The sequence below is a fragment of the Nanorana parkeri genome, unplaced genomic scaffold (assembly GCF_000935625.1).
Source record: "Nanorana parkeri isolate BGI_ZX_2015 unplaced genomic scaffold, ASM93562v1 scaffold455, whole genome shotgun sequence".
NCBI lineage: Eukaryota > Metazoa > Chordata > Amphibia > Anura > Dicroglossidae > Nanorana > Nanorana parkeri.
Window position 1 is genome coordinate 1,012,049 of NW_017306723.1, and position 18,492 is coordinate 1,030,540.

Sequence of the window (18,492 nt, forward strand, 5' to 3'; positions counted from 1 at the left end):
ACACACACACACACACATATTTTCGAGGCCAGTGCATTGTGTTTTAAAATAATTTGGTCTCGTGAATTTCCACATTAATTTGCTGGGACCGTTAGTCTGCTGCATCTGTTGCAAATCCATGGTAGCTGTGATCATGGACCTCATCCCTAATTATAATCTGTGTTCCTCATAAAGAAATTCAGACCATACAGGAATCAAGCCCATGTGGGAATCCAGGTCATATGAATCCAGGAAATTCTGGACACCAGGCTATTCAGGAATCCAGGCCGTACAGGAAATAAAGGTCATGCAGAAATGTAGGAAATTCATGAATCCAGGCTATACAGAAATCCAGGTCATTCAGAAATTTAGGTCATACAGAAATTTCAGATTCCTGGCAATTGTGATGTATAAATTCTATGATTCTCCACAGATAGAACAAATTGGTATGCATGTATTCAGCAGACATGTGCCTTTCGTTTTTTTCCATAATGTTTCTGGGGTAAATTAAAAAAAAGAAAGAGAAAGTTTTAGCAGCTGTTTTGGGTAATATTGTTGTCTCTCCATTATACTGGTAATGTGTAAAAAACATAAGTGATGATTATTTGCAGGGTGAAGTCTAGTATACAGATAGGAACAATCAAAATACTTCTCATAGGTCAAAATTATATTTACTTCTGCAGAGCTATACATCAGCCTGGCAATATAAACAGTTTTGGGGGGGACAGAGAGGCTGAGAAGAGTTGGCTCAAAAAAAGGGACAGTTGAGAACTGTGCCCAATGATACACAATGTGGAACACATCCCACATGAAACAATCACAGACGGGAATGAATAAGAGAAAAGTAGATGGATAATACAGATTATCCGTGTACACAGGGAAATTGTGCTCACAGGCAGCCTACACACTGAACACAGAGTTATTATTCAGAAGCTCAACTGCATTTTAGGGAGGCAATGTCTAGACTTTGTTCTGCCCACGCACCTTCTAATCCATCCCAATGAGAAGAGCCCAACTGACACAAAGCTATCTCTCCATCTAATGAAATAAAACACAAAAAAAGGCTTTTGGAATACGAAGAGGTTGAAGTAAAAACCCATTAATTTCAGTTTAATCATCTTTATCTGGTTTAAATAACAAGCAAGAAGCAATTATGAAAGAGCTAAGAATTACACACACTTACAAGGGCTATGTGCTGGTACAATCAGGTAAAAGATTTAATAAGCAATTCTGTATTTTGCAGTTTCTAATATAAGCCAGAACAGGAAAAGATATGTCAGTTCATTAAATACTGTATATGAATATTCAAGTTGTGCTAGCAGATTTAGGAACATAGTATCGTCATTTGTCACACCTACTTATTCTTGGATAATCATGAATAACATGTTTGTGTAAATGATTCTATGCTATTTAAGGAAGTGAGTAATGGAAGAGCACATGGAGTGAGTGAAAAAAAATTGAATAAAAAAGAACAGAGGACCCCAATTAGATGGGTAAGGAGTTCACCATGTTTCCTCCAACTACATTGTGTGCAAACAAACACAATTTATGAATAATAAATAATATACAAATCCCACATTTTTTATATATAAATAAGGGCAATCCACTTCTGAAAAGAGTATGCAATGGCTAAAACCACAGTCAGGTTTTTCCACTATAGGAAGTGAGAGGAGATCCCCTCTTAAACAGTTTTCACCAGAATTGGTGCCCCATTAAAATGTTAAAAGTTTGGATTTCCCATCACTTTCTAATGCGGTCAGAATGGTTAGCAGAACAAGAGGCAAAGGTTAATCATCCTAGAGTGAAACAGCCATCAATAAAAACCTGTAAGGTGTTTTAATACTTCCCTACTCCATCCAAGACTAAAAAGGTTTGTGTTAGTCAAACTTCAAGACATAGCCTGCAATAAATACTGTGTTTTAATACTTCCCACTGTATCCAAAACTAAAAAAAAAGGTTTGCATTAGACAGACTTTCAGAAAAGGTCATAAGCACTCATGGTCAAATGTTTGTAGAGTGGATTTTTTTAATTTTTTAAATTGTGTTCAGACATGATATTGTAACAAATGGAGTAATTATGAATCCGAGTTAAAGTCTTCTAAACCTAAACACATATTTCTAGTCTTGAAGCATCTGTTGTGCCCTTCTGTGTCTGTAGGAATTTGAAAATTTGCCGAATGAAAGAACTAGTGAAAGACTACCACCCTGAATCCACTGACAAGTGCAATTCTGTACTATTTAGCTTTCCTCTCATACTCCACTATATGTGGGCATGATGCAGTGAGCTCAGCATGGTGCTGGAACCAAGGAACACAACATGCTTTTTTGTACATTTGGGATCCATAAAATAAGGATACCAGCCGCCGTGAACATAAAACCAGATGACCAGCTGCATAAGCTGAATGAGGTGGGAAATCAGAATCAGCACATAGCTGCATCCCCTGAGTCAGTTTCAACTTTTCTGGTGTTCCTTCATTAGAAATAGTCATAGGATGTAGACTACATAGTTACATAGTTAGTCAGGTTGAAAAAAGACACATGTCCATCGAGTTCAACCTATAAAGATATTTTTTTTAAAACCACTACCACTACCACAGCACTACCAGGAGAAGACAGTACATATCTGTGATTTTGTACATCTTTCTGTAGCTGCAAAGGGTAATCAACAGTCCTCTAGAATGTAAATGAATAAAGGACATCTGTTATTTGGAAATGTTATTCTTCAGTCAGTCTGATGAAAGTGATGATATATTTATATATATTTTATTTGCCAAAAAAATGTCTATTTTGCACAGCAACCTCTTTCCACATAAAGTGTTACTCTTGACTAAGTCCGTGGTTTCCATTAAAGGACATGTCTGTGACACACTTTTGTTCTACTTCCATCTTGTTTCTGACCTCCCACACTACTACTATGTGGAAGTCAGTGTAATAATTTAGAGTGGCAATTGGCAGCTTTACAGAACACTGTGCATAGTGATAACCCTCCACTAAGCCACCAATCTTCAATATACTGACATTTATTGCCATATCCCTTTCAGCAAAAACTTTGCAGTGCCCGATTCCAGCATGCCGCTGAAGGAGACGATGGAGCATGCAACAGGGGCCTAGGGTTGCAGTTAGCAGCATGAAAATTCTTTATTAAATGGTCTACTAGTGATATAAAGAACACTCTCACTGCCTCCCCACACCCTATCTATTGATTTCTGGCCAGGGATCATTAAGTATTTAAATGGAGACTGATGATCCATCCTCGCTTTCAGCTTGCGGTCTTAATTCTTCGTAACTACCAAAAAAATCATTAGTTCAATCACAGTCATTAATGAAGTCATAAATCATTATGGGAATAATTCTCTCTGAATTGGATTAGTTTTTCAATTATTTTGTTCTTTCTCCTCCCCCGGCCTTGCGTACCTCTCCTCATAATACCGCCAAGAAATGAGTCGCCTCGCAATGTGTCAGCGGACACTAAATTTCAACGAGCCTCTTGATACTGCAAAGTCGTTTCCATGCTTAAATGTAACAGTAAAAGTGTCAGTAAAGCTTTCTATAAGGAAGGCCGGGCCGCGGTGTGTTGTGCTTGGTTAGAGACAAAAAGCTATACAATCAAGAATGGCGCTACACTAATTGTAGGTCACCCAGGAGGCTGCCAAGGTCATTGTTTGATAACCTTATAGCTCAGCCGTCAGGAAATCCAATGGCAGTCAGCTCAGGAATAACAATTAGTTTAGCATAAAGGGACACTATCTTCAAAAGAAGAAAACTGGCACTTTACATTTAGGTCGTTTTTTTAGGTGCTGTTAGTAACACATTCATTATGGAACCAAAAATGAATTATAAGATATTTTCTTATTAAAGTTTTCATATGTTTTTAGTTTCGTAATTAAAGTAGATCTTAATATACAATAACTAGACATTTCTTTCAGCTTGTACTCCTAACAAAATATCAGCTTCAGGCTGCAGTGAAACAATTATAATTAGACTATTAGACTATTAGTCTATAATTAGACTAATTATAAGACTATCTCCCTGTTTAATTGTTTACATTATTTCAGGTCTGAGGACCCCCAGAGTACCAGAAAATAACACAAAAGACTACATAGCAAGACCCTTCTGCAATTGTCAAGTAGCAGAATTTAGAGGTCTGTCCGATTATTTAAAGCATAGCTAAACACAAAAACAAAAATGTTATGTTTTGCAGCAGACCAGTTTTTAGATGAGGTAGCTACTGATCCAGCCATAGGTTCGGCTGATCCTTTGGCTCTCTTTGGCCGCCTCTGCCCTGTGGTTCAGTCGAAGCGTGGAGAACGGTCGGCCGAATAGACCGATCGCCACGCAAAGGACAGCTGGGTGGAACCAGCCGTGATCTCATGGCTGGCTCCGCCCAGTTGTAATCACAGATCAACATCCCCAAATGACCTGGGGTCGCTGATCTGTCATTAAACAATAACAACTGGGCGGAGCATGCCATGATGTCACGGCCAGCTCCGTCCAGTTGTTATTCATTGGCTGGGACATGCTATAAGACTCTGGCAGGTGCCAGCCAATAGGAAACAGTTAGGCGGAGCTAGCTGTCACTGCTAGCTCTGCCCAATTGTTTTTCTTTTTTCTTTTTAAAATATTTTTCTTTTTTTTTATTTTCCTATTTTTTTTATCATTAGTAAAATAATTTTGCAAATATTTTTTTCTCATTCTTTTCACTTCTTTTCTATTCTGCTCGGTACCTCAGAGATACCAAGCAGAATAGCCGAGCCAATGCCGCCTGGCGGTATTGGGCCATTCACTCACTGCCGTTCGGCCCCTATGAGAATAGGGGGAAACGGCTACGAGTGAGCTGCCAGAGCTTCGGCTCAGCCGATCCAGATTTTGGATCGGCTTAGTCGAAGTCCTTCTGCACTTCGGCTCAGCCGAACATGCAGAGTATGTTCGGCTGACCGAAGGCAGCTGAAGGTAGCCAATGTATGGCTGATTTTAGCAGATGAAATCAGCCGTACAAGCCAAAAGTGAATAGCCGAACAGCGTTGGACATGAAACATCCAATCTACTTACCTGCCCATCCATCCATCCACTATGGGGTCTATTCACAAAGCTGCTGAGGGCAACCGAGTGAATGACCGATCAGAAGTGAAGTGAGCCGAACACTGTTCGGCTATTCACTTCAGGCTGGTACGGCTGATTTCAGCCGTATATCGGCTGAAATCAGCCGTACATCGGCTTGCTTCGTGTGGCTTCGGATCAGCCGAACATGCTCAGCATGTTCGGCTGACCCGAAGTGCAGAAGGAGTTCGACTCAGCCGAACCAACATCTGGATCGGCTGAGCCGAACCTCCGGCAGGCTTCTCACTGCTGTTCGGGCTATTCTGAAAGATCCCGAACAGCAGTGAGAGAATAGCCGAATGCCGCCGAGCGATATGTTTGCCTGGCATCAGCTTCTCCTGGGGAATTCCTAGCTCCTTGCAGATTGATCTTTCCAGTGCATTCTGATTAAAGCCATTTCCCAAGATTGTAAGTTAAATGATTAGTGTTTTTTCTATGTCGCCCTCATAGTCACATTAACGGGACCCTTTATCTGCTGTATTTTTAAAACATACTTTTTTTCTTGGTTAAATGTCTCCCTGGCACTGGCCAGCTCCGGGTACCCTTTTGTAAACAATAGCTTGCCTATTAGCTTTGAAAATGGTTTGAGCAGGCCTGACCCAGGAAAAAAACTCTGCGTTCTTAATGCAACATGAGTTTTTCTGGCTTTATGTAAACTAAACTGCTATTATTATATAGTTGGGGGGCACATGAATACATCATTTTTTAGGGTGTTCTGAATTGTACATTAGAGTATCTCTCCCTGGTGAGCAGGAAGGCAAGAATCATAATTATTTTCATTATATGATTTCAGGAATACTCTGCTTTCCCTTCTCACAGGATTGCCTCAGTTACAAGACTTGTGTGGAGCATGGCAGTCTTCCAGTCTGTAGCGGCAGTAAGGTATGACAACCTGCAGGAAGGATACTAAAGATTCCGCCAAGGTACCAGTCTTCTGAATTAAAACTTCCAAACTGTTCTGTGAAATTGTTATTGCATTTACACAATACTTACAGGGGTTTGTTTAACACTTAACTGCTCAATAGAACTCTGCAATAACCCACTGCATGATGGTAATATAGCGGCTTCCTTATAATGGTTCTCACAGCTGCGTCCAGAACATATTCTGCTGTCAGAATTGCACTTATACAGAATGAGCTTCGGAAATTGCTAAACTTAGTTTTCCTCTCTGAAGCTTTGAACTTTCATAATAGCAGAGCGCGGAGTGGTTAAAGAGTTCTTAGGAAATAATGGAAAAATATGTTGGAATTTCTACACTCATGTATCCTGAAAATCCAAATCACGTAAACACAATCAGTAAAATCTCTTATAAGCTTTAAGGGGGAACTCCAGGAATTGTAAAAATGAACCCTTGAAGTGGGGCTACCCTCGCACTGCAAGGGTTTAGTGCTCATTTTTCTCTAGGGGCTGGACTAAAGAAGATATACTCACCTGATCCTTAGTTCTGCAGCAGCCAGCGCTCACCTCTCCCCCCCTCCACTCTGGTTGTGGTATGTCCCTCAGTGTTCTCATGCCTAATGCACTTGCATTAGAGGTGATGATGCCATGCATCCTTATACCACCGGAGCCTGGTGAAGAAGAGGCTGCGGGGACTGGAGACTGGACTGAGGATTAGGTGAGTAAATCTTAATTTTAACCCCTAGACCAAAAAAAGCAGTTAACCCTTCCAGTGGGGAGGTATCCCCACTGGAAGGGTTATTCTACAATTCCTGGAGTTCCTCTTTAACAAATTAATGCAATTTGAAAAGTAATTGTCAATATTTTTTAATCTGCAGCTTTCACTATAATACCTGGTGATCTTGCCATGAAAGTACTTGTTCAGACACTTCCTTTTATGAGGTGACAACACTCTGCCCCTGTCTTCCAGTGTGCTCCTGCATTGTCGATCTGTCAAGTGGGCTTCCAATGGAGATGCTGAGTGCCCGTTTTAACACACATTACGCAGGCATGATCCACTGTTTCCACCATTAGGAAACCCACCATGCAAACCCACCATGAAATGCCATGTAACCATCGTCAGCGTGTATGCATGTAGACAGAAATTTGCTACAAAGATGCTGCAGGGCATCAGCAGAACTGAAATGCAACCAATGATGTATTTATCAAATGGCATTTGTTTATAATTCACCATTTTTCTATTGCTTATAATACATTATTTCATAAAAGACAAGCAGTTTTCTTTAACCACTTGAAGTCCGGGGTGTTAAACGCCCTTCCCATCCAGGCCATTTTTCAGTATTTAGCGCTGCGGTACTTTGACTGACATTTATTCCATCATGCAACTCTGTACTGAAATACATTTTATACCATTTTTGGGGGACAGATAGAGTTTTCTTTTGGTGGTAAAAAACAAAAGGGAACAGAGCGCCACCTCCGTGTGTAAAATCGTTTATTACAATAAATAAAACAAGGGATAAAGGTACTCACAAACAAACGTTTTCATCAGGCTGAGGGGCGGGCTTCCGATGACCGCAATGCTTAACGGGCAGTGTGCACGTGTGCACACCGGCCGGTTTGGCATTTGTCTCCCGAGCATCATTTAAACCAGCCAAAAATCGTAAGATTTTCGGCTGGTATTCTAGCATGCTCTTTAGACAAAAGACATGCGACCGTACAGTAGAATCGGTCGCACGTCTTCATTCACACTGCACGATTCTCGTACGATCGCGGGATTTCCCACGATTCTCGTACGAGAATCGTGCAGTGTATGAGCACCGTTACACTTATTTTACAGTGTCAGAACCTCCGTTCTCTGTTTTACTCAGTGATCAGTGACACAGGACCGCTGTACTCACAGCGCTTCTGTGTCAGCTGTCACAACCTGAGTTGTACAGAAGATAGAGCACATGTGTATTATGTGTTTACTTCTGTATTAGAGGGCAGGCTCATAAAGAGAGCCTGCCACCTCCGAATGATATCACACAGGGGCTTGCTAGCTTGTTTTTCAATTTTTATTATTTTTTACTTTATTTTCACTTAACTTTATTGCTATCACACAGAGGCTAATAAGGGGCGCCAAAAAAACAAAATAACGAAAAATCCAAAACAAATCTTTTGCCGGCTTACATGTCTACCACTCAGCATTCAGCTTGTTTTCTAAGTTTGCTTTAAGTCAGAAGGAAGCCAGCAGAAATTCAGTGCAGCTCCCTTAATAGGACGAAAGAGAAAAGATCATTAATAAATGAGCTGCTAGGTATAAATAATTCATGCCCATGTTTGAGCAGACATGGAAAAGACAAGAATTCACATCCACTCAGGAACTTTTCTTATATTGCTGAAGATTAAACACCATGAAGACTTTTGTAGTTGTGAGGAACAAGAAATCCATTCAGCTTCCCCTAAGCTGGACAAACACTGGTTGAATTTCAGGTGGGTCCTACCATAATTCGAGCAGTGTGTGGCCCCATCGGTACCCCCCATGCAACAAATATCAATTGAAAAAGGAGCCTGTGCAAAAATCCTCAGCCAAATAGTCACTACAGCCAGTCAGCTGTAGTCACTGTTTCGGTATTCTAACTGTTAGACACTCGCCACTGGCAGAATACAATAGCCATGCAGGGGGGATTCCCCCATCCATGCTTTTTAGAGTGGATAGGGGTATCGAGAGATGAGCTAGATAAAATTTGCAGTGCATGGTGAGCTTTACTCTGACTTCTATAATCCATTCAAGAGACATTCAACCAGATTGTGTTCCTTCTATAGTTGTGGTGAGATCATAGTGAGCATGGCACCGGGACCAGGGAACACACTGGCTAAATTTTCACAGGCTTACATTCAAGGCCATTCAGAAGAGAATACTGACATCTGTAAACTCCAGATAAAAGTTTAGCTTTCAATTCTTGTCTGAAAACCCATTGCGGAGATTTGCTTTCACTTCATTCATCATTACAGCTTGGGTAGCATAATACACAGGTGCATTGTGCAGGTGGTAACATGCTTATGAAGTGGCCCTCCATATCCGGAAAAGTCAGATCACAATGGGTGACGTGTGGAGGAGCGGAGACCACAGTAAAGCAACAGGCCCTATAAAAGGGAACATCTGGTAAAATTATTGTTTCTATGTCGATCACACATGCTGATGTTTACCTTAAAGAACATTCACATGAAATGTAGAATAAGCCCAAGAAGGGCAAATTTAAGTAGACAGTAAGAGTGAGAGAAGAAAAGAGAGCAGAAAAGAGTAGTAAGACCAGGAAAGAAGAAGAAGAGAGGACTTACCAGACTCAGTTCGCTCCCAGATATGAACGGGGGATATCCGCTGCCTGGTACCAAGGACTAAAGCCTGAGAAGGCTACTGTCAAATGAATGCGACTGTAGGTGGTGGATGTATATTTGCATTCTAACGTGTAATACATAGTATAGCCCTGATTGACCTTTGTTAACTTATATGCTACAGTAGATTTTATCATAAAATAAAGTTTAGACTTTTATCTTTTTTTATACCTACAGTGATTTTGCCTACAAATTTTCCTAAACATTTCTGCAGGAATAGGTCAATGATTTTAAACACGCTGGATTGTTCTGGTCCAATCTGGGACATAAACAGTTACATGCCATCTGTTCCAGGACAACAAGTGCCCCATCCACCAGGGACACCATAAGCAGATGGCACTGAGGTTTTAATCAGGGAAATTGGTATTGTCTCTTAAAACAATGGTGCACCTTCTGCCTTGTAAATCACACATCTTGGAAGCAGAATCTGGCTGTGGGAGAACTGGCAGGCATGAGCAATGAGCGGGCACAGATGTAGAGATGACACTAACCGTGCCCTGTATGTCTGTATTATCCATCCAGGCCGCCATCTAGCTCTCAGTTCTCCCCCATTATACACACACCAATAGACCCTTTACATGGCATTCGGACAAACTCACAAAGCTGAGGACCGTGTGATTCTTGAGTGCCATGTCTGACGACCTGTCATACAGTTCCTGTCAGATTACTAATCTGCTCTTCTTTCTATATTGTTACTGCGGGAGACCAATTGCTTGGAAATTCTTTAATAGAATATTTGAAGTAGAAAGAAAATCCAGACAATGAGTAAAAGCAGTCCATTACCATTCAATCCACCCAACATTGTAACTACGCACAGACAGATCACTAGGTTTAAAAAAAGAATGGAGCATTTTACAGAATAAGTGCACTTTTAGAGGAAGTGAACTTATTCTTTTTGCCCTCCGCCCCTGATCCCAGCCTCAACCTCTGTTGATCTATACTTATTGAGATCCAAAGGCCACTGTTTCTTGACATCCCACAGTTTGAGTCCCAATCTCCTGGCTGCGTTCTTTTCGCCACATAGTTTCCTTAAGGCTGTAATGTGCAGGTGGGGCCAGCAGAGGGAGCATTGCAGCTTTGCATGTTAACAATAGCAGAACCATGCCCATCAGATCTCGGCAAGTACAGATCTGCAGAGGGGCAGGTGGGATTCTTTAGGTCAGGGATAAGTGCGCTTTTTTTAAAGTGCACTTATCCTTTATCCTTTAAGGTGAGGTTATTTTGGAGTTATTATGCAAACCCTAACAATGAACTTCTCCACTAAAAAAAGTGAGGGTAAATATCAGCAATGGGATGAAATGAAAAAAAAAAAGTTCTTATTCTTCCCTGCTCTATCCAAAACTGCATATTAAAAAAATTTTTTGGCTGGAGTTAGGCATTAACAGCATTGCTTCAGTTTAAACTAAGCCTTATAATGATCATAATAAAGGGCTGAAATCTAATTCTCCTTAATGAGAAGACAAGAAATATAATGTGATACAGGGAGGGACTTTCATGGTGCTCATCTTTAAAAAAAAGTGAGAGGTAGGTAAGCCAACCAGTTATTGAAAGCCCTTAAAATAAATGTTAGTAAGGAAAGTACAACCTATGTCATTAGTAAATATCTCTTGGTACCTAATCAGGCTCTGTTCAAATTGTGACAGTCATTCCACAGAAGATCAATAGTCCTGGAGATTAATTCCGGCAATGAAACACGCATCCTTCTTGACATGAACGCTGCATGAGGCGGTTTGATCAAAAGCCCTTTGGGGCGTTCGGGAGACATCAAGGGACGTGATTACAGTGATCAATTGCAAATTAACAGTGTGTTAGGTCTGACACTTACAACAAAGGGAGCCGGCAAACATAGAAGCTAGATAAGGATTTTCTGCATATCAGCAAATAGCACTGAACAAAAACAGCAGAACTTTATTTAAGCAATTTCTCATCTGTGGAGTACTAGAAATAGAATGAATTCCACAAGAACTATTATTTATATTTCTCTGTAGTAGTTATCTCTGCCTCTCCCACATGGAGATTACCCTGCAGTAGTGTGTGTCTCTGCCCCTCCCACAATGGTGAGATTTCCCTGCAGTAGTTTGTGTCTCTGCTCCTCCCAAAATGGTGAGATTTCCCTGCAGTAGTTTGTGTCTCTGCCCCTCCCACAATGGTGAGTTTCCTGCAGTACTTTGCATCTCTGCCCCTCCCACAATGGTGAGATTTCCCTGCAGTAGTTTGTGTCTCTGCTCCTCCCAAAATGGTGAGATTTCCCTGCAGTAGTTTGTGTCTCTGCCCCTCCCACAATGGTGAGTTTCCTGCAGTACTTTGCATCTCTGCCCCTCCCACAATGGTGAGATTTCCCTGCAGTAGTTTGTGTCTCTGCTCCTCCCAAAATGGTGAGATTTCCCTGCAGTAGTTTGTGTCTCTGACCCCCCCTAAATGGTGAGATTTCCCTGCACTAGTTTGTGTCTCTGCTCCTCCCAAAATGGTGAGATTTCCCTGCAGTAGTTTGTGTCTCTGCCCCTCCCACAATGGTGAGATTTCCCCGCAGCAATTTTTGTCTCTGCCCCTCCTACAACGGTGAGATTTCCCTGCATTAGTTTGTGTCTCTGCCCCTCCCACAATGATGAGATTTCCCTGCAGTAGTTTGTGTCTCTGCCCCTCCTACAATCGTGAGATTTCCCTGCAGTAGTTTGTGTCTCTGCCCCTCCCACAATGGTGAGATCTCCCTGCAGTAGTTTGTGTCTCTGCCCCTCCTACAAGGATGAGATTTCCCTGCAGTAGTTTGTGTCTCTGCCCCTCCTACAAGGATGAGATTTCCCTGCAGTAGTTTGTGTCTCTGCCCCTCCTACAAGGATGAGATTTCCCTGCAGTAGTTTGTGTCTCTGCCCCTCCTACAAGGATGAGATTTCCCTGCAGTAGTTTGTGTCTCTGCCCCTCCTACAAGGATGAGATTTCCCTGCAGTAGTTTGTGTCTCTGCCCCTCCTACAAGGATGAGATTTCCCTGCAGTAGTTTGTGTCTCTGCCCCTCCCACAATGGTGAGATATCCCTGCAGTAGTTTGTGTCTCTGCCCCTCCTACAACGGTGAGGTTTCCCTGCAGTAGTTTGTGTCTCTCTCCCTCCCACATTGGTGAGTTTCCTGCAGTAGTTTGTGTCTCTGCCCCTTCCTTTAATGGTGAGATTTCCCTGCAGTAATTTGTGTCTCTGCCCCGCCCACAATAATACAATTTCCCTGTAGTAGTTTGTAACTATGGAGAGGACATAGAGTGTAAGCTCTTTTGGTGCAGAGACTGGTCTGAATAGTTCAGTGATCCCTGTACAGCACTGCAGAATATGTTAGTGCAATGTGTGTTTCAAGGCTTTGTTTTCAGTTTTGACTGGAGTGTACCTGCCCTTGCCGCAGAAACCATCTTGGTTGACAAAGAAGTTATCTTACCCCATTGCTGTACCTGATAATCAGGTCTAGTTCCTTGTTGAATGTTAGGGAAGGTTTCAGCTGTATATTTGATCACCTCGGGTTTACTAGGTGAGTTTGTGTTGAGGGTTTGGAAGAGAATAATTTGATATAGGCAGAAGCATCCTAATACCAGCTGTAAATCCTCTTCACTCTGCGAAGCTTATGTTCTTTGCAGTGCCTGCGGTTGTGAAAAATCCTTTTGGAACAAGATGTAGCTCAGCCCGCTTTGTTTGCCACATTACAAAGAAGCAGACAGTCAACAGAACAACATGAACCATACTCTACATTCACAACAAACTGTATTATGTATTATTAAAAGGATGCTAAAGTAGCTCAGCACAAAGGAGATGTGGAGAACAAACAGAATCCGCCTGTAATTATATAACACATATCTCAATAGTGTATTGATTTAGGGAGAGGCAGACTGGTGGATTTGTAATAGAGAGGGGTGAAATAGTCACTCTCAATTTACACAGTACCAGGGATTTTTTGTGCAGCGAATAATGCAACAAGTAATCTATTAAAGAAACCCTTTCCTAAGAGTCTGCCATGGCGAATGAAAATGTCAGTTGCCTGATTGCCATGCTGATCCTCTTACAGAACAACCCACAATAAATGTGCCGATAAAGACTTTTGAATTTTCTCTGACTTTACCAGTCTGCATACTGGATGAGTGACTAAAACTACTGCATGTAGGGGACAGTGTATAGGCCAAGCAAATCGCATTTTTGAAACATATATGCAGGACATATAATTTATTGATTGCATTGTATAGAGAAATGTAGTGATTTTTCATTTTCTGCCACTCTCTAGTATTGTGTGGTTCTCAATAGAGGGTTATGGGGCACTACTGAGAGCTGAACACCAGCTAACCACTAAGGGTAGGTTGTAATAATAAGCCGTCTGTCAATCTGTTCTGTTTCTTGTATCAGTAAATCTATACCCGGTCGGTGCTTACCAGGCAGATGGAGACCTGTTCGTGTTTGGCTACAGGCAAAAGAATAGGGTAGCCAGCCTCTTACGCACAAGCTCATTATTTGGTTCCAATCAGAGGTATTGGCTACTCTGCAGCAGAGTGTAAAGTAACAGACACAAAAGAGGAGAATGTGGAGGGCAATACTGTACATGTAGTAGCAAATTCTCAGTTTCCCCCCGAAAAAAGGTTCTCCAGCTACAGAGATAAACCACCTACCTGCCTGATGCCACTGACAACTGAGCCAGTTGGATGGTGCATGTACCTACTGTTTAGTATGACTGATCAACCAGCAAAATGACAGTGTTGGTGCTAAGGATGTGTGGGTGTACCAATCAGAGCAGAACACGCACAGTTCCACGGTTTGACCTGCTCCCAGCCACCAGCGTGAATTTTCGCTCCACTTGAAATAAAAGTGCAAAGAATGGCCATGCGAGGAAGGGCACCTTCTGTGGTGTTTAAGAGCCAGACTTCAGATATAAAGCTAGACTAATGAGATGCATGATGTTTTTGGCCAAGTTTCATTTCAAAGCATATAAACACAATGACAACCTGTTTGTGGGTGCTGAACTCCCTTCATCATGGCTGCTAATAAATAGGTATAACAAAAATGTAAACACAAAGCAAGCTTCTAAAACATCTAACATATATGATCTAATTATAAGATTTTGTAAAAATATAAAAGGTTTGTTTTCCCCCAGGAGTAACCACACATAGATCCATTATAAAAACTAAATGTTACCTTCATCCATGTTAGACAATTTGATGTAGATTTCTTTTAAGTTTTTGTTATGGTTTTAATTATTCACAACCCTGATGAATCTGGTGCAATCCCCCGAAATGGGGAATTGGTGTTGTACTGCTTCTAAATTAAATTAGGCTCAAGACACCACCACTTCCCTGAAGTATACATTCTCTGTGGGGGTTTAGGGCTTGTGCACTTCTATTTCTTCTTTACATTACTTCAGATGGACATACACCACTTGCCTCTTCGAACAAGCAGCCCATCGTCTGAGTTTCATTCACATTAATTTATGAATTTCCCTATGTTAGATTGTAAGCTCCTTGAGGGCAGGGACTGATGTAAATGTACAATATGTAAAGCACTGCATACATTTCCTGTGCTATATACACTGAGTGGCCAGATTATTATGACCACCTGACGTTTGTAGGCAAATTACCTATAATTTCGTGCTGAAGTTGCCAGAGGGCCAGACCATTATAAATAGAGAGGCAGGTTGTTTACCACAGCAGTAGACGTGATTTTTTTCTGAAGATATGGGTAAACAAGGCGATTTAACAGCCTTTGAGCGTGGGATGATTGTTGGCGCTCGGAGCCATGGAGCGAGTATCAGCAAAACAGCAGAATTTGTTAAATGTTCAAGAGCAGCTGTTGTTAAAGTGTTTAAAGACTGGACTGTCAGACGAAAATCTGGATCTGAACGTGCAAATTGTGGCCGTCAGCGACTAGTTAATGTTAGGGCATAACAGAGAGTGGCAAGACTGGTACAAGACAACAGAAGGGCAACAGTGCATCAAATTACTGCAGATCTTAATCAGGGACCCTCTCAAATGATCTCTGAACGCACTGTTCGCCGTACACTGCATTGTATGGGATATGGAAGCCGAAGGCCTGTTCGAACACCTTTGCTGTCTGCAGTTAACAAGATAAAACGTCTCCAATTCGCACAGGAACACAAGGATTGGACAGTCGAGCATTGGAAAAAAGTCATGTGGTCCAAAGAATCGCGTTTCCAGTTGCATCATGATGATGGCAGAGTGAAAATTTGGCGGAAACAGCATGAAAGCATGCACCTCACATGCATGAGTACAACCCTTCAAGCTGGTGGGGGCGGTGTTATGGTTTGGAGCATGTTTTCCTGGCATGATTTGGGCCCTTTAATTTGTGTGGAACAATGTCTGAATAGCACAACATACCAAAGTATCGTTGCTGATCAAGTTCATCCTCTCATGTTGATGACGTATACAGATGGAGATGGCTTCTTCCAACAAGACAATGAGCCATGCCACGGTGCTCGTATTGTGCAGGAGTGGTTTCAAGAACACGAGGGAGACTTTACCTTGCTTAAGTGGCCCCCACAATTACCAGATCATTGAGCATTTGTGGGACGAAGTTGAAGGAGCCATCGGGCAGCTGGTTCCACAACCATCAAATCTCACAGAACTGGACAGTGCTATTCATCAGGCATGGTGTCAGATTCCTCACATCACCTTTCAACATCTCGTGGAGTCAATGCCAAGAAGAATCGCCGCAGTATTGAAGGCAAAAGGTGGCCCAACGAAGAAGTACTGATGGGGTGGCCATAATAATCTGGCCACTCAGTGTATATACACCTGTAACGAATAATAAATAAATAATGTTTCACTATCAGTTTGGAGGTTCCATGATTCTATGGGGTTAATTTACTAAAGGCAAATAGGTTCTTCACTTTGCAAGGAAATTTGCACTTTGCAGGGGAATTTTCTCTTAGCATAGTAACTGTGTAGAAAATTCACTTGCATATAATACCCAATCACATGCAATAAAATGATGGAAGTCAGCGGAGCTTCACCGCCTTCACTAAACTAAGGGCAATTTTTCTTACAAAGTGCAAATTTACTTGCAAAGCAAACAGCCGATATGCCTTTAGTAAATCAATGCCTATATCTCTCTTAGCCATTATTATTTATAGAAAGGAACAAGTTGCCCCTTTCCAATGTTTAGAGCAAAAACAGAATACTTATCAAAAAGTTTAAATAAATGCATAAAATACATTTTGAAATTGCAGACTCCTGTATATAAAACAATGGATGGGCTATTTAGTTACCCGATCTATGCTTCAAGTTGAGTTAGAATGAAGAATGTATGACGAAGAATGTGACATTGTACCATGTTTACTTGGACATATCTCAGAGATGAAGGAATGCATGCTTCTGGGCATTATGCAGAAATCCTAGCCAACCAAGCTGGAAAAAAAACAATCAACCCGTAAGATGCATTTTTTTTTAATGATAACAGGTACTAATCATTCTAAACAACAACTATCCTGGAGATCGGATCCCCTAACCTCTGTCTCATGTCGATGGGCATACAGCAGTTTTTCTGCTTCCATTCAGTAAAAACACATTATCACCTAACAGCTGCTCAGTAAACATTATTACATTTTTTTAGAACATCATAATGTTCCCCATAAATGTGTTTTTTGATTGGCATAGAAAATATTTATTGAGTTTTTTGAGTGACTGATGATAATTTTAGGTGTTTTTGTCTACTCTTCCTGGCTGACAGCCTCTGCCAGTTGTTTGTTGTTTATCTTCAGTATCAAGGTGAAAAATTCTTGTAGAAGAGTTTAAATTGTTTGTTGATGATGGCCATACTGAAGACAAGTAATCACTGGCTCTTTGATCTCGGTCATTCAGCTTCATCCTGCTTTATTATGGCTGACTGTGAAAGGTCAAACAAGACAAGGCCTATGTGATTTTCTATCCAGCAGCTTCCCGTATTTTTATCATTGTCAGCACCAACTCTCTCCTTCTCTTCAAGGTGCTGCTGAGCTCCTGTTTGTGGTTGGCGAGTGCAATGAGTCAGGTAAAGTAGGTCTGTCTGCTCCTGGCAACTGCTAGTGAGCTTCCAGGGCAAGTCTCATTAAAGCCCATCCCCAGGAAAAAAAACCTCACCGTGCCGTGGGGCAATCCCCACGCTGCAAGGGTTAACTGCTCATTATTGTCCAGGGGACCTGTGTAAAGGACCTCTACTGCTCTGGCAGGCTCCAAGACTGGCACCTAAAGCCTCTTTTCCCCTATGCTCGGGCAGTCTGAGATTGACTTACATCATCAAATACAATGCAGTGCCCTGTTATTTCCAAAAGGTCGCCAAGGAACAGTCCACATGCCGAAGCATAAGGGAGACAAGGAAAACGCTGACTGCTAGGGGAGTAGGGATCAGATAAGTAAAGTCCTTTAAATAGATTCCCTAGACATTTGCAAGCAGTTAACCCTTTCAGCATGGGGTAACGGGGGGCAGCTCTACTGCACAGGTTTTTTTTATTCCAAAGATAGGCTTTTGACTGTTGCCAACACAAACATTTAAAGCCCAACTCCAGCATAGAATTAAAAAAAAAGTCCATACAGCCAGTTTAAAGCACAATAACAGATCAACTCTTGCTGAGAAAACAGTGATAAACACCAATTAGAATGCAAACATATTTGGCTAAAATATTTTTTTTTAATGTCATTTGTCGCTGACCTTTCTGCTGAGTACTGCTGATGGGTTGAAGGTTTTTGTAGTTTGCAAAAATCCTGCATAATAAAACTAGTTAGGATTTGTACAGCTTAATATAATGTACAACATAGAGTATACAGTTCAGGGGCCAGGAGTATAATGTATAACATAGTGTATACAGTGCACAACATAGTCAATGCAGTGCAGGGCTCAGTATAATGTACATACATAACATATGCAGTGCAGGGGTCAGGAGTATAATGTATAACATAGTGAATGCAGTGCAGAGGTCAGGACTATAGTGTACAGCAGGGCTCAAAATTTCCACTCGCCCGCTCGCAATTGGCGAGTGAAAATTGCGTGGGGGCGAGTGGAAATCCAGGGGGGGGGGACTTCCGCCGCTTCGGCAGCGCCGATCGCTGTCTGTTTCCTCCACCCGCTTCTTGGAGCTGCACCGCAGCCTCCGACGGCCGGGCCGCTTCTCCCTCGGCCCTGGCCACACCTCCTCGTA